Source organism: Octopus bimaculoides, chromosome 2 (genome assembly GCF_046866305.1).
Source record: "Octopus bimaculoides isolate indiv1 chromosome 2, ASM4686630v1, whole genome shotgun sequence".
Taxonomy (NCBI): domain Eukaryota; kingdom Metazoa; phylum Mollusca; class Cephalopoda; order Octopoda; family Octopodidae; genus Octopus; species Octopus bimaculoides.
Window position 1 is genome coordinate 9157835 of NC_142929.1, and position 24952 is coordinate 9182786.

Sequence of the window (24952 nt, forward strand, 5' to 3'; positions counted from 1 at the left end):
TATTGCAGAGTACACTGAACCGATATCTTTTGTCCTACTTTCAAGCAACACCATCCTCTTTTCTTGGCTATCTTCCTACGCGACTTCAAAAATGTTGAAACTTACTATCTTTTCCCCATTCTGGTCTGGTCTTCTAATAAAGTCTGTGACTGGAACGTTCGCTTCTGTATCCTTTATAAATGTAAACAACATATAACTTAGATAGATGAAACAGTATGTTGTCTGTCCTGCAGAAAAAAAAAATATCTAAACCTTTCTCTTAAATAATCCTTTCTAATATAAGCATAAGGCCGGAATTTTTTGGGGAGGAGGGGCCAGTCGATAAGATCTACCTCAATATGAAACTGGTACTCAATTTATCGACCCCGAAAGGATGAAAGACAAAGTCAACCCCAGCGGAATTTGAACTCACAACGTACAGACGGTCGAAATACCGCTAAGCATTTCGTCCAGCCTGCTAACGATTCTGCCAGCACAGCGCCTTACTCTGTCTCTTGAATAATAAAAGATGTATTAGGTAATACATCTTTTGTTGTTATAATAAATCAGTGGCATAGTCACAACTTATTTTTTTTCATTCGCTTGGCCTCATCTGACCTTAGGACATATGGCAACCACACGATACTCTTCTGCTCTTATCTCCAATTCTGAATCCTTTGTTCCATGTGTATATGCAGACGATAACTCAATACGGTTATGTCTAAGCATAACGATTGAGGTAGCGATGAATATCTTTTAACTCTTGTTCTTTTCTCAGTCATTAGACTGGGGTCAGGGTGTGGGATTTCTTCAAAGAATTTTTCGCGGAATGAATCGATCCCAGTACTTATTATTTTCATGTATGGTCCTTATTCTATTCACCCTTTTAACTAAACCGTGCTGGTGGACAGACACAAACACACACACAAATGTGTATTTCCGTCTACTAAATCCACTTTTAAGGCCCGAAGCTACAGTAGAAGACACTTGCCCAAGCTGCTGCACAGTCAGACTTAGCCCGGAGCCATGTAGTTGAGAAGCAAGTTTCGAACCATACGACCAAGATTGCGATATATTTAGGATATATAATAAAATGCAAAGCATGAAAATTGCACTACTATATTAAGTCTGACGCTAGTAATATTTTTGAAGAGGATGGCATTTCTGAGTTCTTTATTCCCTAAATAGACCTATATTTCTTCAAGCTGCGCACACCCTTACATGCTTTTACATTAAGTCTATTAATTTCTCTTCACTAATTTGGAATGTGGGGAGAAATAAATTTCGCGGTCGAAGTCATATTAAACATGCTTCAATTATTTCAATAGAGACTAAATAATTAACATTATTTCAATAGAGATTAAATAATTATAATGCAGTGTTCTTTTTTATTTTGAAAGCTACATATTTAGGGAACGCTTTCTCTTTATCGACACTGGAGCGCTAGAAGCCAAGTTCGACTTCAGTGTGATTCCAACATAGAACGTAAAGTATTGTAGATAAATAGCAGAATGTTAGTCAATGTTCAATATTATTTATTGTTTTTTTTTTTTTTACTAAGACGGCGAGCTGGCAGAATCGCTAGCACGCTGGACATAATGCTTGGCGGTATTTCACTCATCGCTACAGTCTGAGTTCAAATTCTGCCGAAGTCGACTTTGCCTTTCATCATTTCGGGGTCGATTAAATAAGTACCAGTTAAGCACTGGGGTCGATATAATCGACTTAATCCCTTTGTCTGTACTTGTTCGTCCCCTCTATGTATAGTCCGCTGTGGGCAATAAAGAAATAAATATTATTAATAGTTTTTTTTTTCTAAGGCGGTTAGCAAGCAAAATCGTTAGCACGCTGGACGAAATGCTTAGGGGTACTTCGCTTGTCGCTACATTCTTAGTTCAAATTCCGCCGAGGTCGTCCTTGCCTTTCATCCTTTCGGGGTCTTTAAAATAAGTACCAGTTAAACACTGGGCCCGATGTAATCAACTCATCCCAAGCTGCCCTTGTGGCAAAAATTTGAAATAATTATTTATTGTTTTTACGTTTGGCGCATTATTTCTAACTAGCTTTTTGCAAACTCCCTAAATTAAATAAGCGTTTACTAAACAAGTACTATTTTATATTCCGCCTAATCGAATTTACTTGGGCTGAAAGATGGAAAACTTCTTTCACTCAAACAGCAGAGTATTATTTCACTAGTATGCAAAAGCTAGGCCCTTTATGAAAGACCAGGCATAGACTTAACTGCATATAAATACATTGCTGTTTTAGGGTGTGGGTTGTTTTAGGATATATGATAGTGGCTATACACACACACACACACACACACACATATATATATATGTGTATATATATATGGCATGTATATATGTAAATATATTCATTTGTTTCAGTCTTTTGATTGCGGCCATGTTGGAGCAGCACCTTAAAGGGTTTTTAGTCGAACAAATTGACCCCAGTAATTCTTTGTTACTCTAGTACTTATTCCGTCGGACCTTTGAGACGTACCGCTAAGTTAGATGTAAACATAACATCGATTGTCAAGCGATGGCGGGGGAGGGGAGAAAACACAAACATAAAGACAACACACACATACATATATATACAACGGGCTTCATTCAGTTTCCATCTACCAAACCCACCTACAAGGCTTTGGTCGGCCCGAAGCTTATAGCAGAAAACGCCACGCAGTAGGATTGAATCCGGAACAATGTGGTTGTGAAGCAAGCTTGTTATCACAGCCACACGTATACACACACACACACACACACACATACATACATACATACATACATATAGGGCTATTCAAGAAGAATGAACCGATTTCATTACACAATATTTTAATTTTAAAAAAGCAATAGAAAACTCCAGCTAAGCCACAAGTATTTACTCACAATCGGTTTTCGTTTCCTGTCTTACAAGTGTCCAATGTGGCCACCACCTGTAGCACAGGGAACTTCAATGCGATTAGAGAAATCTTCTCAGACGCGTATCAGCATATCATAATCCACTGAGTCGATCGTTGTTGTTATTCGATGTTGAAGGTCATCGAGGTTAGTGGGTAGCGGTGGAACATAAACGCGATCTTTTACATAACCTCACAAGAAAAAAAAAATCACACATGGTGGATCACACACTCAGTGAATCGCAATATGCCGATACGCGTCTGTGAGGAATTCTCTTATCGCATTGATGTTCCCCGTGTTACAGGGGGTGGCCACATTGAACACTAGCAAGATAGGAAATAAAAGTTGATTGTAAGTAAATACTTGTGACTTAGCTGGAGCTTTTTTTTCTTGCTCTTCCGTATTAAAATATTGCGTAATGAAATCGGTTTATTCTTTCTGAATAACCCTGTATACACACACACACACACACACACACAAAAACACGTATGTAGGAACACATATATGCATTTATAAAAAAGCTTGATTTCCAACCACATGTGAGTGTGTGTGTGGTGCTGATGCACATTTATACTAGAGAGAGAACGAGTATTGTGCTGTTGGTTTTGTGTGTTACATATTCCATATACAAGGATGCTAGAAAATGCGGATAGGATTATTTATAGAAACGCTTAAGCTCAGTTCACCTCCAAGAATGCCAGGAGCATCATCAACTCCGTCACCACCCCCTTTACCTTCATCACAATCATCATCCTCATCACTTCTTTCTGAAACGGAGTCATTCATAAACACATACGCACAGATAATTACGTTATAAAATATATTGGCTTTGAGTAAAGAATAATTGTAGATACAGAAACTAAAAGGAACGAAAGAAAATTAGTAAAATTCGGTAATCGTTATTGTAATTAGTGATTACTTGGAGAAGACTGAATGATAGAAATCATTGTTAATGAGCATCAGTTTCGTTTTCACCTGATAATCTTTGTAGATTTTTAATCATTGTTTCTTAGCCAACATTTTATTCAATTTTAGCCTCTTTATTTTTCTTACCCCTACGTCCCATTTTCTCTCAATATCATTATTCTTAAGAATTTGTTGTTTATCTTTTAACAACTTTCGGACTCATTGCTCACGCTCAGACTTGTTTGATCTTTTGCAATTATGTTACACAAGAAACCATATCTATAGATAAATATCTAAAATAAATATATACTAAATACGTGGGGGAGTATTCCAAAGTAAAGTATATCAAGTAACTTCATTATTTCTATTTCAGTAAAATGAAATTTCTTTTTCTTCCTTCATCAACATAATCCCAATTTCCCCATGAATATTCTGACAGGTGAATGGCGGTGTAGTCTTGTACATTTTATGAATTTAATGCATGCGTTTATCTTAAACGCTATTTGATGATTTTCTCCCACTGCCTTTCAGAAATGTCTAAAAATCATAGTTATTCTTGAGTCTTCTCCCTCAATGCCCAAAGCAATATTAATCGATGAGGAAAAACAGTGTAATAATAATAATAAACCGCTAATTGTTGGTGAAAAAAAACTTGAATCCAATTTTGACCTCTATTGAGAATTACTCAAGATATACAAGTGCTGACCTTGTCAAAATAAAGTTGTTGAACTGAAGTACAATTGTCCGAAGAAAATCAATTTTCCAGCAGTTCCTCTTTTGATCTTTTCATTTAATTTTTCTGTTCGTACCTGCTGGTAGTTGAGACACTTGACAGCTCTCACTCGATATGTCTTATTTACCATTGGTGGAATTTAGTAGAAACAAATCGGTAAATTATCCTTGGTTATGAGATAACTTCATTTTCTAACGGTTCTAAGGAAAGTCTTTGAATTGCAGGTTAATTTACCTTTTGTAGTAAATGAATTTTTCTAATCGAATGACACAATCATTACTCCCATTTACTGACAATATCAACATTAGTTTCCAACCAGTGGAGAACATTTCTGTCCAAACATCATTAAGAATATTCAGCTATAGTATCACTTTGCTTGTTGAAACCTCTTCACTTCATTTACGTCACTAGTAATTTCTCGAACAAAAATTAAATAAAAAATAAAGGAAGTCACAATAAACTTACTTGTGAATAAGTTTAGTGGATTAACGTTGATCCTTTAAATAGGAAGAATGTATTACATTAACAGACAGAGAAGGAAATTATGCTTAAAGGAATTGGACATACAGAAGGAGGTAGGAATGTTTCATTTTTTCTGTTTGATATCTCTCATATCTAATATCAGTAACATCTACAGACATCTCCCCCACAGTGTACCTCATACGTTCCTAAATGATACACATTTACTTGGAGTTTGTCATACCTGCAACTCATTAAACACATGCTAATTAATAGGACTCCACTATTTGTAGCATTGAAGTGTTCTTCGTTGTGATGATGAAGTGGGTTTAGTGTCTTTTGGGAATAAAATATTTTTGCCATGGAACCACGACAAAAAAAAAACAAACTACATTAGAATAAAAGAATCATCGGCATTTCGTTTTGAAATCCTAACAGCTAAATGACGGTTAATATTCATGAGGAAAATAACTATAGAAAGGGATTAAAACTATACAGGAATCCTTACAGATTAAGTGCTAAATTTGGACATGTTACCAAATCGTTTACGAGTAATGTGGAAACTTCCATATTTATGGCGTTATTTCATATTTTCTTCTTTTTTTAAATATCTACTAGTCGAAAGATGTTTTTAAAAAAATATGTATATATGAGCTTGTTATTAATGTAAATTGAATTATAAACAAAACATACATTACGTATTTATGTATATATAATTTCATATACACGCATATATTTTTTTGTTGTTATTAATATTGAAAATTTATGAAGATAATATATATATTCATCTTTTTCTGAATATTGTTTTAATGTAAAAGAAAAAGAATCCATATCTATGGTTTCAAACATTTTTCTCTTTTTTTTTTAATAATGGTTGTATAATCAAAATAACTAGACCCAAGAAAAGGGCAATGAAATTACATTTGTTGTTGGTTTGCAAGGTTTGATTTAAATTTTTCCTTTTTACTTTCTTCATCTTACACACAAATATATTATAATATATTTCTTTTGTGTGGTATGTGTTGCTTTATATTAAAATGGAAAAGAAATGAAAATAAAAATAAATGCAGAATATTTGTTTGTTAAATCATATTCAATAAAAGTTATCAAAACATATAAAGAAATGTTGGATATTGTGGTGTGGAAATACGATCATAAACAGAGCTCATAAATCGAAACTACTTCATCTATATCACTGATGCCTCCGGCAAAACATCATATGAACAATTCCTGTTACACTTCTTATAGAAAGATAAATTTGAATCATCCCGCCTTCTTCAGATATATTTATATTTAACAATCTTTTTGATCTTGAAAGATATGACTGTTATTTTTTTTAATAATTGTAATAAAATATTTTATCGTCTTACTTTTTTACGCCTACGTAAGTACGTGAAAACATACAGTTAACAAACACATACACTCATATCTGTATACATACAAATGCATAGACACACACACACATTATATATATATATATATATATATATATACATATACAGTATTTCATACTTAACACTCCTGTTTTATGCTACTTCATTTATTTTTGTGTCTTATTTTCAAATAAATATTGAAGATGTTTATTGTGATATGGTGTGTCTGCTTAATATTGTGTTACTTGTTATGTTTTCAAAAGCGTCGTATAAACCATTTAAAATATTTTAAATATTAATTGAAAAGTTATTCGTAAAAAATTGGCTGAGGAATATCAGAAGTAGAATCGATTTAAAAAATTCCAAATAACAGTGTTTTAGTAATTTGCCTTAATAATTCCATTTTATGTTAATATTTGTATAGCATATTTGTTATGAGTGCGGAGGTTAATGTGAACTTATGTTCATCAAAGGAAATAGTAATTCGAGTTCGTTTGATATATTAATTGTATTGGCTATAAGCAGAGGAATGTGTACAGCGCCTTGTATATGACAATTTATATTGTAGTAGCTATATCACAAAATGATTAATCTTTTCCCTCCCGCCTATGGTCAGAGTTAATGCGTCTGTTACTTTGTAGTTTTACAAATGACGTAATTTAGAAGTAATATAACTATAAATAGAGTGGTTCATTTTTTTTTATATTCCTGGTTCATAAACAGCGCTAATGGGATATTTTCTCAAACGCAATGCCAGTGGGCACTTAAATTAATGTCATTTAATGATGATGTCAGAACAAGTGATTATATAGCTACAGATGTATTTTCATAGCTTATTAATTATGACACCAAATTTACGAATGAATAATTAAGTCTGTACATGTGTATCTTTATGTTTGTGTTTTATCTTCTATCAAGTAAGCGGGCGAGCTAGCAGAATATTTACTGAATCGGACAAGAAGATTCGCGGCATTTCGTCCGGATTTTATTTCAATTCGTTCTGTGTTTAAAATCCGCTGAAGTCAATTTTACCTTCAGATGGAGAGCTGGCAAAATCGCCAGCACGCTGGGAAAACGATTAGCGCCATTTTATACGTCTTTACGTTTAATGAGTTCAAATTCCGCTGAGGTCGACTTTGCTATCCATCCTTTCGGGGTCGATAAATAAGTACCAGTTATCACTGGAGTCAATGTAATCGACTTACACCTACCCACTCGAAATTACTGGCCTGCCAATATTTGAAAACATTATCTGCAAACAAGTGAAAGAGCAAAGATAAATAACCACAGCAAATACATTGGAATACAGCTAGTTGGAAAATCCCTACCTCTAATAAGATAATTCACTAATATGTAAGAAGTAATCTCTAAAAGTAAAGAAACTAGATTTGAGAATCGGTAGAGTGACGGTCAACATTCATTACAATATTTCATTCCGTCCTCTATTCTATGTATTTAAATTCATTTGGACTTCAAAGTGGAGTCGAATATATATTTAATCCTATAATAATTGCTGAAAAGTGCACAAGTGGTTAGAGTAATGTATTTGAATGCGTATAATCCGTACAAGAGTTGAGCTTGTGCCTGGACAAAATGCCCCGGTTTACAAAACTTGAAGTGTGTAACGTTCAGGAAATTAAAACAGAAAGCAAATATCAATTGAAATTGTGATACTATTCCCTATTGAACAATACGGTATTTTATATATTTTAAAATCATCTACTCATATAAGGTCGTCTTATATATATTTGCGCACGTGTGTGTGTTTGTCATGTGTATACTGTGTTTATAGATACGTGCACACAAACGCACACATATATTACCATGAAGCTAAAAGTTTAAAAATACTTTTCATGCATCTGTAACAATACAAATGCAATAAAACATAATTACAAAGCTATCTGTAGCTCAAAGACACACAGAGGGCGTCGAAATCATGCATCAGGTAGAACTTTAAACAAGGGGTATATTCTGCATGTTTCTATAGTTCTTGAAATATTCTTTTGGCAAAAACAAAAAATACAAACAAAAAGCGAAAAAAAAAAAAAAAAAGATAGCTCTGACCTTCTTCGAAAGCCCATTCCTCACATTCTTTTGTGGTTTAAAGACCCAAAATATAATACCGAATACACGTCTGTATTCAGCATAGTCGCACTTACAGCTATAAAATAGTCGCAAATACCAGATAATATCAATGGACAGAATTCTATATTTTCGATCTCACATAAGTTTGTCTGGGCGAAGTAATTACATACCACATAAAAAGTTAAAGCAAAAAGAGTACGTATATTAAGTTCCACTCTATCATTACAGAAAACAATTACGGAAACAGGAGCAACACAATATTACCGAATTATATATATATGTGTGTGTATATATATATATATATATATATATATATACACACATGCATATATATATACATGCATATATATATGCATAAGGGTATACACACCCATAAGCAAACACAAACTATTGAAGAAGACAAACGCTGAAGATTATTTGCTGCTTCGTTATCTTAGCAATCAAGTAGCTCCACAGTCCGCCATGTTTAAATCGTGACGAATTGACGAACTTAGCGTCTCCTCACGCAAGGACACTGCAAATAGCTCTCGGCGTGGTTTTCAGTCAATCAAATTAAATAAATTCTCTAGCTTATGGTATTGAGTGCTACATTTTGATACTTGTAATCACACACCACACACACACATTTATATATATCTGTATCTTCTGAAACCATGGAAATGTTCGCATGCACTATTATTTAATTTTGAACAAACATGAAAAGATTGAAATGTTCTTTATGTTACTTAATCAATTTCTTCTTGTGTGTAATGTAATTGAAATAATGGTTCCTAGATAACCTGTGCTCGTCATGTATACATGCCGACGCTTACAATTAAGTCTCTAGATCTCAAACGCACAGGTAGTAAAGGAAATCTTTGTTAGGTTATACAATTCATATTTGTTTAATTGTTAAAATTATACAAAATTTCTCAGGTCAATACTGTCATTTCTATGATTTTTTTCTTTTACAGAGCGATAAAAATCGTACTTCATAAATGAAGAAATAATTCACAGAATATTTGGATTGTTTCACTCATTGAAATCAATTAAAACCGCACAGTAATGGAAAATATAAATGTAACTCTCTTTCAATTCAGGCATAAAGTATATATACATACTTTAATTCCGAGAGAATAAAATTTATTATTTGCTGTCGTCTAATAGACTATCACGACATTTTTTTCTTTCTTGGCCTCGATCATATTGTTCATAAACTTTCTTCTTTATGTTAACTGTAAAAATTTATTTGTAAACCAAGATTTTCCCCTCAAAATTAAAACCCAAGAGTGTATTTATTTTCATTTCATGTATTTGTTTTTTTTTCTTTTGTGAAACTATGTTCGTACAATTATAAAAAAATGTAAATATACAACACCTGTATGCATGTGTCCATGCAAGACGTAAATAAAAGTATATTAACATTTCAAAGTCGTTTTGTATTATATCAGCATACATTCGTCACAGAAACGCTGAAGCGATAAGAGGAAACAAGAACATTTAGCTATCGCTAAAGAAAGGATCAACCGTCACAAGAACCGAATATAGAGGTAAACTGGATCAGATGGATGATAGATCGGGAGAACTATTACCCGAAATGAAACTCACATGAAACTATAACTCATATTCTACCAAAATGTACACCATTAATTCGGAATACGGTAAATTGTTTCTTCTTTATCTCCAAAGACAGGCTGCAGTTATATAATATAATCTGTTATACAATACGATTTTGGTGGCTTCTCCGCTAATGCTGTATATTTTTTATCTATTTCCATTCGGCTCAGCTGGTCTTGTAGATACTTTTGCTGTTGTTTTAACTAGATGATCTGTGGTCCAGTTTTAGTTTAGATTGTAGCTGGTTCACGTCTTCTGTTGTTGTTTCTCTATGTCCATATGTATCTATTACTGTAACCTTCACTTTGTACTTGCTAGTTTCCTTGTTGATAGAAAATAGATGTTCTCTTCATTTATCATAGCTATTTGTATTAATTTTCCTTGATTCTATACCAGGTGTTTTTGTAGACCATTCGTGGATACGTAATGCTTTTCTAGTTGTATAAGAAAGCTACCATCTTGTACCTCGGTTAAAAATATAGTCTTTTAATGTCAGATGTGTGTGGTGTATTCCAAATGCATTCATCAAACTCCTTGTTTTCTTCTGTAGTCTGTCTACTTTATTTAGTGTCCAATTGAGAACATTAAACCATGAGGAATTGCTGGGAAGTGAGTACTCCGATTTCTGTTACCGTATCTTTTTGTATTTAGCACTCTTTAAAACACTAATTTACGTCCATAATCTTGCGTCTTAATCTTTTCTTTCATAGTGCTTTATTTCGTCGACTCCATTTGGCCGGAAGGAAAAGTTGACGTCGGCATGATCTGAATGTAGAACGTAGAGTCCTTAGTCCATCCCGTGTCTGGTGGCACATTGGGAACATAGAGGGCCGGAAGAAATATAACTATTGGATCTATTTTAAAACGGGGGCCACATTTTTCATTAATGTTTTACGTAGTGTTTTTGGTACCGAAAGACTTTCAAACTTCGTATACTTATCTATTTTGTGTTATAGAACAGAAAAATATTTTTGTATTCGAATTTATTTCATGTAAAAAATTGTCTTATTTCGATAATTTCAACCAATCACTGACAAGTATTCAATTGTTTACATTTACTCCTTTGGCTGATTAAGCGATGTAAAGCGTATTTAATCTCCATACCTTCGTTTTATTTCCTTTTTTCATTTTAAATTTGCTTTAACCCTAACCCTAACCTTAGGGTTAATTATTTCAGAATAGTTTGTATATGTAGTCGGCACTTAATGTATATCGGCTGAATGGACGTCAGTGATTGGTTGAAATTACAGAAATACGACAACTTTAACATGGAATGACTTAGGGATTTCTTTTTTTTTAAGAAGACTAAGAAAAAAAGATGTTTTATATGACACATTCTACCAGTGTTTCAAAGTGTTTCGTTAAGAAAATACTGTGGCCCCCGTTTTAAAATAGATTCCTATTCCTTAGTCGGTTTACACGCTGGCTACTCGATAAAATCTTATATAAATTTTATCCTTATATTTTATTTACAAATATTGAACCGAAATATATTCAGTGTTGAATTATTTCCATTATACACACGTGGCGAGATGAACAAGGCAAAAGTTCCTTTAATTGGATTTCTAAGTGTAAACATGCGTTGTAATTCATGTACAGATGTTTATATTTTTTTTTCCCGGCTATGTTCGTGCTGATCAGTGGAGAACGTGCTAACACATAGTGACCACAAAGTCATTAAGGGTATACGACCAAACCGGCGCGTGTTTATATACCTATTGATGTTGTTTGACTTAAGAGTCCCATTAAAGCGTGTCGCTTCGCTCTTACGTACAGTATACAGCCCTTGATATTATAATGTATTTTATATATAAAGGAAAAAAATATATACCTTGTATTAATCTTTTCCTTAATTTTTTTTTTTATACGCTGGTTACTTGATAAAATCTTATATAGATTTTATCCTTATATTTTATTTATAACATGGAAGCAAGGCTTGAAATGAGGAAGAAGGAAATCGATTCAATCGTTCACTTCAATACTTGACTGATACTTTGTCATTTGGACTGAGGTCATGAAAATCAAAGCTGGCCTCGACAAGATTTGATCTGAGAAAACTAATGTGCCGGAACAAATACCTTAACTATTTTTCTGTCGGTCAAATCATTCTGCTGATTCACCACTCATAATTATTTCTAAAATAGGCACAAGGCCTCATATTTTTGAAGGAAGTGCTAATCGATTAAATCAGCCGTAGTTCATAGATGGTACCTTATTTTATCGTTTTATCGGTTCTTCAAGAATGAACGGCAAAGTTGACCTCTGTTGGAATTTGATTGGCTCGAAAAGAGCTATGACCAACTTGGAAATCAACCTCTCCCGCCACTTTAACGATCATGCCAAAGCAAACTCGGTGATCTTTCGGTACTAGATCCCATAACTTCCGATCTTTGTGCGCACGCATACTGATTACATTATCGTATAGTGCGTTTATGTTTTTAAATGACTTGAAAATATGAAAAGACAACATTAAATAGAAAAACAAAATGAATGGCCCACTAAACTCAAACCTTCTCCCCTCAGATTCATACAGTTCTCAAACTTTAAATACATAAACACACTAAACGATAATGTAATCTCTATGCGTGCGCACAACGACCGGAATTTACGGGATCTAGTACCGAAAGATCGCCGCAAACTCTTATAATTCCTAATTTAATCACAACTTTATCAAGTTCGAGGGAATTGGTAGCATTATGATCATTGCATGTTTGGTCCTTATTTTCATCGACACCGTCGTGGGGAGGATGAAAGATCACAACAGAGTTAGAACGTCATAAGTTTGAAAAGTCTCTAATCTTTATGAAATTGAATTTTATAGGTGTTTTTAAGGAAATGTTGAATTTTTATTTATTTTTGTTTTGCATATTTGAAGATAGAAATTCAGATTAATTATATAGTCAAAATTAGAAAAAATATGAAAATTGGAAGCTACAAATTGTGATAATCAAAAGGAAATAGAACTAAAATTGTTATATCTATATTAAAATTGATTAAACTGTTCTCAATTTAGATTTATCAATATGCATAATCAAAGTAATTCGATCTCGTACATTCTTTTTTTTTTATATGAAAAATACATTTAGATTTTTCTCTGAAAGCATTTTTTAAATATATATAAAACCGGAAAAAAAGGAGCAAATTATTAGCCTAAATAGCCATAGAAGATTTCAAATGATAATAAAGTAGAGCAGGCAAATTGGAGAAATAGGTTTAAGAAAACAAACGGTAATCTTTTGGGTTTTTTTTTAAAGTGGATGTTCAATTCACAGTTGGCAGAAAAATAAAATGGAAGTAATTAAGTCATCACCTACCTTTGCATTTTCGAGCTTGGTGTTTGAATTTTTATAATTTCAGTATCTATCAAGAAAAGCCATTACATTTTCTTTTTAAAAGAATAAAAACTAATACAGGATAACAGAGTACCAATTGAAATACGTTTCCAAATTTATGTAATAAAAGAGATAATAGTTCGAATTTGGAGGATAACATTTTATAGTTTAAAATAGAGATTTAATTGTGAAGGCAAGTGAATTAGTCTTTGGATGAATCATTAAAACATTAAGGACGGCAAACGTTTGAGGTAATGAGTCTACGCAGCTGTGGAATATTTAAACGCGAAAATTCCAGACAAGAGATTTTTATAATCTAGGAAGGAGGCATTCCAACCTCGTTTCGTATTTCGTTACCTCAAGAGCTCCTTTACAGGATCCAGTGGCTAAGTACATCAGGAGGAATCACGTGCAGTTTCGGCCCCGGCAATTTTCGACGAGGCGGGCTTCACCCCTTTCGGAGATGTTTTCTGCTCTGGTGCTGAGTGCGTTTTTATTCTCTCTTGGCTTTTTGCTCTTTGGTTTCTTCGATGATGGGAGAGTATTACCACTCTTACAAATTTCTGTCCCTTCTATGTCCTGATTGTAATAATCATAATAAAGAATTCACCCTCGCAAATTTCTCTTTAAATACTCGTCGGCAGGCTCCAACACACAGCGCCAGCTAACTGTCACACGACACAATCTAAGCTGCAACTGACCAACGGAGGGTACGTACGCGTAGTTTTGGCCACGTACTCTCTAAACCTACCTTCCAACAGTGTCGTGTTGGTTTCAGTTCCAGCAGCTAGACTCCCACCAGCTGTTTGGGGCTACTAGCTTTCGAACCAGGAGGAGGGCGCGCAATGAAAGATTTCACTAACTTTGCCCACCTGTCAAGCTGCAGCGCTATTTCCCAGTCGGCATGTTATGGCTTTCGAGCTATTTCGGGTCTTCCCGTTTCAGCCATTTATAGAAGCTGGCTTTGTCGACTGCCTCCTGTATCCTCCTTATTACTTTCCTCAACTTTAAGCTCAAAAGTGCAAACCATCTTTTAAATAACGCCGCCATTTCCCTTTCAATCAAGCCTCTAGCACACTCTGCCAAGGGGTAATACTCGACAGTCCACCCTTGTTTCCCGCACTCTTCGATTAATCTCTCATGCCTCCTCTCCTTCCGCTGCTTTGCATTACCGATGTTCTCTTCCCATGACACCGTCAGCTATATCAAAATTCCAATTTTTCGCTCTTTGTTCCATAGGATTAAGTCCGGTCTTCTTCTTGCTTTCATGAGTGGCAATATTAAGTCTTTCCAAATCGGCGGCTAGCTCCCAGTATGCCTTCCATATTTCGTCTGTCTCGTATACTTTTTTTGAAAGCCTGGCTTTATGTCCTTTATCCTCCTTGTGGAATTTCAGATATATTTCTTTCTACTCTTGGCACAAGGCCCGAAATTTTGCGGGGGGGAGCCAGTAGATTAGATCGACTGCAGTACGTAACTGGTACTTAATTTATCGACCCCGAAAGGACGAAAGGCACAGTCGACCTCGGCGGAATTTGAACTCAGAATGTGAAGACAGACGAAATACCGCTAAGCATTTCGCCCAGCGTGCCAACGTTTCTGAATTTTTTTATTAACCACTGGGGGTGAACATAGAAAGGACAATACAGAAACGTATGGGGGAACAAAACAAGGGGGGAGAAACACAGGACAGCGTATGAAAATGAAGCTATTCGTTCCACCTCCAAGTAGTATCACTTTCTTTATCCGTTAAATTCCGTACCTTCCAAAATATCCAATCCATATTCTTTTATAAGTTCTTCATACTCTATATTATCCGACAACCCTTTCATGTCATAGTTCACTCTCCAACATTTGTACCCACCATTATACTTTTCTATTTCAATCTTCAGATTCTCTGATACTAAAACACATGTATGCCACCCCTAAACATTTGTCTTTCCTTTCACGTTAATAAGCCTTGTGTTCTTCCATCTCGTTGTTTTGTTAATGTCTACACCTTCAAACCACATACATGCAAAACAACTTTCAGTGGGAGCGGAAGTTTGTGAGTTCCTGTGTGTCAGTGTCTTTTTATGTTTTTATGTCGAATGGGTGGGTTTGGTGTCTGCCGGGGGAGAGTAGGCCTGACAAAGAGTGGGTGTAGGTTGGGGTTCCCATTCAGCCGGACCTGTCTTTCTTTCTCTTCCTCCGTTTTTTCTTTTCTACCACTCTCCACGATTCGTCTTCATTTATTTGTATCTCCTCTACTTTTTCTGCTTCCTTCCTGACTTCTTTCTAATTTTTCTCAGTCGATGAAGGGCAGCCCATATTAATGTGTCCCTTTTGGCCATATTTGAAAAATCGAAGGATTCTGCTCTCCACCCTGACTCTTAACACCGAATCTCCAACTGTTACTGTTTCCACCAATTTTTCTAGATTTTCCATTGAACTTTGTATAATTATATGCAATATTTGTCCTTTCCAACTGATTATTCCTGTTCTCGTGGGCTGGAGAATATTTCCTCTTCGTTGCCTAGAAGTATAACCGTCGCTACGCAAGACACATCTATTTCGTGGTGGAATACCCTAACCCTGAAAGCTCTCCTTCCAAGATATGTGGACAGGAGGACCTCACTTTCCGTCCTTAATGGGGTTGCCGAGTGTTGCTTTACCTTTGCTGCCTTTTTAAAGTGAATTTCCACTGTTCCACATTGACTTACTTTGCCAAGATGTGTTATATTTTGCCAGATTGACTTCAAGGCTTTTTCAATTTTCTCAGCTGATACAATTTCAGTTCTCTTATCTTCTACGGAATATACTTCGTACACAATAGTCCTTTCCTGCATATCCTTTATTACTTCCTGGGGTGGCAACAACTTTACGTCGCCCCCTTTCTCTGTGTACCATCTTCTCATAACTTTTCAACATTAACAGATCTACCTCCTTATTCCGCAACAATTTTCTTCTTTAATTGACTATCTATTCTTTCCACCGCTCGTACGAGTTCCTCTTCTTACGTTGATAGTTCAGAGACACTACGTTCTGGAAAAAAAAAACGGACTTCTTTTTCTACATAGCTAACTCTCCTCAAAAGAGGAGAGAAAGCACAAATAAATTGCTGCAAAGCAGTACTAAAACAGTTAAGGAAGTGATAAAACATTGATACAAAAACAAAACTATGTTAACACTGAAAATACCGTCAATAATGACTCACATATACCTTAAATAACCCCGGAAGCGTGCTGGCGTTTCTGACAGTTCGCCGCCTTGAATTTCAGATATATTAAAGCGGGTACTTCAAAGAGGATTTATTTTGAAGCCGAAGAGTCTATTTATGTCACTAAAAGGTAATACAATCATTGTTCGATTTAAGTTGTTTTAAACTTAAACCTTAGTGGAAATAAGTAGGGTGCCATGTATCCCAACTCAGTTGGGAAAGTATGAAATATATTAAGTGTTCTGAATGTTAAAATCTGCAAATAGCTGCTTCTTGTAATAATGGTTTCTGGGTTTGTAACGGAAACAATTATTCCTAAACTTATATATTCGAGAAATAACAAAAAAAAAAACAGCAGGAAAATATATAAAGTGCCTGGTGCAGTGTTAGAAAAGGTCACCGCATATTGGTTTCAGAAACTACAGATGTTTTCCGAATAAATCTCATAGAAGAAACTAAGTTTATACAAATAAGTACTGCTTCCAAATTAATTTAAATAAAAACATGACTAACATAATATACTCGCACCAAATTTTATCCAATCGGATAAAAGTAAAATTTTAATCGATTTTAGCATGCAACATACAGAAAATGCTACACTATGATCAATATAAATTAATAAAACCAACTCGGATACATTTTAAGAAACAAACAAACTTGGTCACGAAATCACTGTGAATTTGGTTATAGATGATAGAACAGAAACATTATCTTCCAAAATCGCCTAATTTTACTCTCAAAATTCAATAGCTAACTTGCAAAAGATACCACTCACTGACTCACAAAAATCGACTTAGGAACAGTACGCAAATCTTTGCAAGATAAAATATTGCAAAAGTTATAAATTTTCAATGGATCTCTATAGCACATCAGCATAGATTAGCTCCGAAGGTTTTTTTTTCTGCAATTCGACATACAAGAACTCTACCCTTTCTAAGCTAAGGTTCTCTTAAAAATCTAAACTTCCAGTCAAAACTACCTCACAGACAAAAGCACACGTGCATGTAGAATTATTTTGAATTACTAAGATATCATTTGAATTAAAAATACAAATATATCGGTTGGATAAAAAATTTACTGCACACACACCGCTCAATGCATGTTAACGACTCACAGACAAAAATATGATTAAGCTGTTGTATACTCTGAAAACAGAATTACTAAATTAAAATTTGAAAAGTTGTTTGGCTAAAAAGAGCTCGGGAAATAAAACAAAACAATTTTTTTTTTCAAACCAAAAATTGGATTTCTGTCACTCATTGAAGAAATACGTTTCCATCAATACCAGTGCTAGAATATCAACAACAACAGCAGTAACTAAAAAAAGAGACAGCTACAACAATTACAAAAACATGAAGCTGCATCAACAGAGATTCAAGAACCAGCTATAACATGGCACCGAGAACAACAACAGCAACAATAACACACACAATAGAAGCAATGGTCGCAAAAATCACTAAAGGAACCCCATCGTTCAGAGACTCTACAACACAGACAAAATATATTTCTTTCTTTATTTCCCACGGGGGGGGGGGCTAAGCATAGAGGGGATAAACAAGGGCAGACAAACGGATTAAATCGATTACATCGACCCTAGTACGCAACTGGTACTTCTGTAATCGACCCCGAAAGGATGAAAAGCAAAGTCAACTTCGGCAGAATTTGAACGCAGAACGTAACGGCAGACGAAATACCGGTAATCATATCGCCTGTCATTCTAACGATTCTGCCAGCTCGCCACCCTACAATAATAAATATATTTATTTCTTTATTGCCCACAAGTGATTAAACATAGAGGGGACAAACAAGGAGATACCAATGGTTGTAACATCAATGCGTGATGTGCATTGTCTGTCAATTGTGTCACTCTCGTCTCTTCTGCATGTACTGAGATTCTGCTGCCGAAACTAAGACATTGAGGGTTATTCCACGAGTACTAAGATGAGAAATAATTGTGTCGGCATGTGTAGACGACTTCACCTTCATAGTATCCGTCATCAGGCACATATAACGGAACGGAACTGATCTAAGTCAATACAAAGCGGGAACAGGAAGGAATATCAACCAAGAAAAGTTATAGGGGTAACAACTCGGAACCGGCAGGGTCATGTAGCCCATCAACGTTGTTGAACACCGGACCGACGGCCTAGTTAAATTGGAGACGAACTGAGAATAGTGAGGAGCAGCTTGGTCAATCTCACTCAGAAACATCGGCCAAATTTGGCGTTCACCTACTCCCCCTCTGAGAATTCTGCCTCACTTCACATAGGTTTGGCTTTAATTTCCTTCTCCCTTGACGTTTTTAAAGTTATGTTATCGGTTTGTAAAACCACGAAAATACCACATATTTTATATTAACTTTGAAGACCTGCAATCGTTGGCAAAACACTATAGTTTATTTTCCGATACCTTCATGATAAATTTCCATCCCGATTTTAAAGCTAGCTATTTATTTTCTTCATTTTGATATATTTTTTTTGAAGAGGTGAGCTGGCAGCGTCGTTAGCACACTGGGTAAAACGTTTAGCGGTATTTCGTCCGTCTTCACATTCCAGGTTCAAATTCCGCCATGGTTGACTTTGCCTTCCATCATTTCGGGATTGATAAAATAAGTACTGGGGCCGATATAAACGACTTACCTCCTCCCACAAACTTGCTGACCAAGAGCTAAAATTTAAAACCGATTTCTTTGTCTTCTATAGACGAGCGTATTCATAAAAGATTGTGCTTGTTTTGAAAAACACCATCGGACCGAGTTGGCATATTACGATCGAAAGTAAACCTGCTATTTGAAATTTGACATTTTTCTACTTTTCTTTTCTTTTATAGATCAGCTTCTTTAGTTCTAACATATTAGTTGATAAGCTTGTTATGATTTGAAAACTTAACCCAACATTTTAATGTTTTAAGCATAGGGCGCACCAAGTACTTATTTAATCAAATCTCTGCGAGTTAACGGCGAAATTTGAACACAAAACGTTGAGGAATCAAGCGACGTAATGTTACACATTAATAAGCTATTCTAGCTTATTCTATCTTATAAAATGAAGAACGTGTAACAATTTTTGGATTTGGTACAACGACAAACAATTTGATTTTATTGATATAATTACTGCGGTACGCAAGTTGGCGATTATTTTATAGATTTTATGGCATTCCGTCGGTTACGACGACGAGGGTTCCAGTTGATCCAATTAACGTGCTAGTGGCTGAGCACTGCACAGGCATGTGTACCCTTAACGTAGTTCTCGACGAGATTCAGCGTGACACAGAGTGTGACAAGGCTGGCCCTTTGAAATACAGGTACAACAGAAACAGGAAGAAAGAGTGAGAGAAAGTCGTGGTGAAAGAGTACAGCAGGATTCTCCACCCGCCACCTGCCGGAGTCTTGTGGACCTTTAGGTGTTTTCGCTCAATAAACATTCACAACGCCCGGCCTGCGATTCAAAACCGCGATCCTACGACCATGAGTCCGCTGTCACAGGGCCATTGCGCCTCCATATTTTATAGATGATGACATTTTGAAGAATCAGGTAACGGCCAGATTTGAGATGACAGAGATAGTGATTTGAAGAGACAATAAAGATATGTCTTATCACTCGGCATTTTCCGTGCGTTTAAAAGTTGTTATTTGCTAATGATACAATACGTGTGCATACACACACACACACACACACACACACACATATATCCAGAAACGTTAGCACGCCGGGCGAAATGCTTAGCGGTATTTCGTCTGAGTTCAAATTCCGCCGAGGTCGACTTTGCCTTTCATCCTTTCGGGGTCGATTAAATAAGTACCAGTTATGCACTGGGGTCGATATAATCGACTTAATCCGTTTGTCTGTCTTTGTTTGTCCCCTCTGTGTGTAGCCCCTTGTGGGTAGTAAAGAAATAACAGATATATATATCCACAAATTCAAGACAAACCATAGGAATGTATGTTCTGCATGCGTTGTATCATGCAAATTATCATAAAGGAAATACAATTTATTGTATTAGCTCAATGATTTGAAATTCAAAAAAGAATTATAAGGGAATGAGGCTGGGCTAGAAGTCCGACAGCAAAATCTATCTTAATTAATTAACTCATAAAATTTCACTATAAAATCTTTCAAACGGATAAGAACTAAATGCGTCTTAGCCTCTTAATACTGACGGCTATATAATTAGATATAATTTCATGTTTAATCGACTGTAAAATGGTATCTTCCTTTTGGATAATTATGAAGTTTAACTGCATTGAATTAAAATGAAGTATTGATTTTTACTGAAGACATATACCACAATTCCTTCTAAAAGGCAGCGTAGGCGTGAAAATAGTGAAAAAGCGTCATCAAATACAATTTTTTATATAGACACTTGATCAGAGAATTGTGGCGAATTAAGAGTGGTTAACGTCCACCCTACAAATAAACTGATATGTTATTTTTTCGAACCCGAAACGCTGGAAAGCAAATTTGACTCGGTGACATTTGAACTCTGAGAATGAAGGGTTAGAACAATTTCCGCAAAAAAAATTTTCTCTAATATTCTACCAATCCTGCTCTCATACCGCCCAGATTCTTTCAAATATGGGCAACAGTCGTTGTTTTTGGCGAACCAGGATTATAAATCCTCCTCCACAATAGAACTACTCCAGGAAAGCTAAATTTCTCGGGATCGATTCCTACGGGAGAATATACACAGAGACGTCCATACAAGATATGTTATTTTCAAATTTTGACACGAGGACAGCAATTTCATAAGAGTAGTTTTATTACATCGATCCTAGTGCTCAACCGGCACATATTTGATAGACCTCGAAAGGGATGAAAGGCAAAGTCGACCTCTGCGAAATTTGTTCTCATTACGTGAAGACGTACGAAATACCGCTAAGCAATTTATCCGGCGAGCTAACGATTCGGCCAACTTGTCGCCTTCGTTTATGTAAAGATTATATTGAAGGAACGTGTAGAGTTAGGTGTCGGTGTGGCTGCATGGTAAGAAGTTTTTTTCCCCAACCACGTGGTTCCGGATTCAGTCCCGCTGCGTTGCACCTTGGGCCGACCAAAGCCTTATGAGTGGATTTGGTAGACGAAAACTGAAAGAAGCCCATCATATATATATATATATATATATATATATATATATATATATGTGTGTGTGTGTGTGTGTGTGTGTGTGTGTGTGTGTGTGTGTGTGTGTGTGTGTGTCCTCCTATCGCTTGAAAACCAATGTTGATGTGTTTAGGTCGCCGTAACTTAGCAGTTCGGCAAAAGGGACCGATAGAGTCAGAAGAACTAGGCTTACAAAGAATAAGTCCTGGGAGCGATTTGTTCGATTAAAGGTGGTGTTCCAGCATGGCCGCAGTCAAATGACAGAAACGAATAAAACGAAAAAGAGTTCCTTACATGTGTATACCTGTAGATGTATCGGTATACATTTGTGTTGTGGTTATTGTTATGCGAAGAATGTTACTGATCAGTCGAATCACTTTTATGAAAGAAACGCATTTGGCTATTAGATCGTCTGCCAGTATACAATTGATTTGAACTGAAAATATTTTACTCATTTTTTGACTTAGACTCTGGGCTTTCAACAGTTTTCCTTGTTTCTTATTTCATCGCTATCAATTAAACTCGTTTAATAACTTTTCATTTTCTTAAATAGAGAACAAAATTTTTCTTTTGATATTTTGTTCGTCGTTTGTAGATAAGAGTATTAATTTCATATTTTTCATTACTTGATCGTCTATAATTGTACGGTGGAAAATTTCTAATATTTTTTTTTGTTGTATAAAGTTTCCTATATTACTTTACTTTCTATAGATTCGAAGCTTTTTAAACTATATGTAATCATTCTCGTGCCTCTCTTTCTGTTTAAACATCCCTGTTCATTCTACTTTATTTAGCGCAAAGGGGGAAATATAACTAAGATTTATTAATGAAAGATTTCAGTGGCGATGTCTATTACCTTTTGTATTTAACTTTGTTTTAATTTCTAATATAATACATCAATATCATTTTTCTTTAAACATTTCTTTAAACAAATGCCGCGCTCTTTGTTACTCAGAGAATCTAAAGTGCATCGAAACGTGTGACTGGTTCGTACTCTGTTATTACCTAGCGTAAGTCTAATATACTGCAGAGTAAAGTCCAAGCAGCTTCTGCTGCGCCTACAAAGAAATGTGCGGTCTGACATTATCGCAATAAAAAGACAATTCGATAACATAGGCAAGTGCTAGGAAGTTTCTGGTGGATTGCTGAATTTAATTTGTTCACTTGGCCACTGTGCACATCTGAATCGGTGACCCTGCACATGGAAAGAAACTCGTAAAAAACAACACCCTTCCAATCGCACCAAATTGAAAGCATAACTTCGATTGAAGTTCTGCATTTGAAGGTTGTTTATGCTTCCCCGTGTGCCTCCCATTATCGTTTCCGCTCCACATTGTTATAGAAGAGCTATTTTTCTATCTCCTGCCACAAATCTTTTGTTTTTTAATGAACGTTTTCGTCACGTTTTCTCAAGCAATCGCAGACGGAAAGCCCTTCGACAAGATTAACCTCATTGAATTCATGTGGAACCTGCACATCTGTTTCTGTATTGCCCACAAGGGTCCAACGAAGAGGAGACAATACAAAGACATATGGGGATATAGAAGAAAGGAAAAAAATATATAACGTATGATACAAGCTGAATGATAAATAAAAATTAATCTACTTACCCCACCTCCAAGTAGTGTCACTTCCTTTATCCTTTAAATTCCATACCTTCCAAAATATCCAATCCATATTCTTTAAAAAGTTCTTCATACTCTATATTATCCGACAACCCTTTCATGTCATAGTTCACTCTCCAACATTTGTACCCACCTTTATACTTTTCTATTTTGTTCTTCAGTTTCTCTGATACGAAAAGACATGTATGCCACCCCTTAACATTTGTCTTTCCTTTCACGTTAATATATATTGTGTTCTTCCATCTCGTTGTTTTGTTAATGAGTTACATGTCTGCACCTTCAAACAACATACATGCAAAACAACTTTCAGTGGGAGGGGAAGTTTGTGAGTTCCTGTATGTCAGTGTCTTTTTATGTTCTTATGTCGGAGGGGAATGGGTGGGTTTGGTGTCTGCGGGGGAGGTTGGAGTTGAGAAGGTATGCATGGGGTGGGTGTGGGTTTCCCATTCAGTCTGATCTGCTTTCTTTCCCTTCCTCTGGTTTTCCTTTTCTGCCACTTTCCACAGTTCGTCTTCATTTATTTGTATTCCCTCCGCTACTTTTTCTGCTTCCTTCCCGACTTCTTTCTGATTTTTCCCAGTCGATAAAGGGCAGTCCACTTTAATGTGGCCCTTTTGGCTACATTTGAAACATCGAAGGATTCTGCCCTCCACCCTGACTCTTAAAACCACATCTCCAATTGTTACTGTTTCCGCCATTTTTTCAAGGTTTTGATGTAGATGGTTTTCAGCATTCTATTTGAATACCTGGAGAATATCTGCGATCATCCTTATCGTATGACGGGAATTGGTTTCGACCAATTCTTTCGTTTTGTCTTTGTTTATCTCAATTGGTCGACCGGGACCGAAATATTTCCCGATACAAATTTTGGAAACCAAAGTACAACCTGTCTCGTCGTCGCAAGTTGTCGTTCAACTACATTAGAGTGTAAAGTATCTAACGAATACGCATGTGCAAGGGGCAGACTGAAGTTAGCTACTTTTTAGAATTCTTGACGTGTAGTGTCGAAAAAAACCGAACTGGCTTTTTGGGCAATACAAATTAATTTATTTTATCGGTAGCGACATATTCATAAAATATGTATGTAACCGAGATAAGAAAATAAGTTTAACAATTCTGAAAATAAATAGTACTCTGAAAATGTTACTCCTACGTAGTCGGTATTTCTTTACGTTAAACATATTTATGATAAATTTGAATGTAAATCATAGATCACTTACAAGCGCTTCTGTAAGTGAAGTAGAAGTCCTTACAATCGCTATCAAGACCAGATCTAATGCAGACAGTAATACCTAAAAATGCAACCTAAAAAGTCAAGTGATATACTAGGACACCGCCTTTTTCTTAGTGGTTACAGTGAAAGCCTTTGGGCTTTCGAAACTTCTTCGGGTGCCAGTGGTATTCAGTAAAGTATACCAAATACCAAATGTATATAATCTACCTGGAGTGTGGATTCTTAACATTCCATTGTTATTCTCTGAGTACTTAGTCTCATGTATGTGATGTCGATTTTTCGATTCGCTTGAACCAAAGTATATTTAGTTTGAATAACATAGGGTTTGAACTCGCGTTCACCAGCTATACTACTGTAGGGAGAATTCACAAAAAAAAAAAGACGAAGACAGGTGGTGTAGAAAACAGATAAATGTATTAATATAACGGA

The 24952-nt window shown here is 35.6% G+C and overlaps 1 long non-coding RNA gene across 2 annotated transcripts in view; it reads right to left on the minus strand.

The window, feature by feature from the left end:
* The window catches only part of LOC149136865 (uncharacterized), a 26493-nt gene continuing 1541 nt past the window's right edge, over positions 1–24952 (minus strand). Inside the window, exons 1-3 of one of the 2 annotated variants that reach the window (XR_016238144.1) lie at positions 23275–24952; positions 13349–13394; positions 1–171 (exon numbers count right to left, since the gene is read on the minus strand). The exon at positions 23275–24952 is cut by the window's right edge and continues 1541 nt beyond it. This is a non-coding gene — a long non-coding RNA (uncharacterized LOC149136865). Of the gene's footprint in view, positions 172–9802; positions 9890–13348; positions 13395–13723; positions 21685–23274 lie in introns of those variants that run through there. The other variant, XR_016238145.1, reaches the window with a different exon arrangement.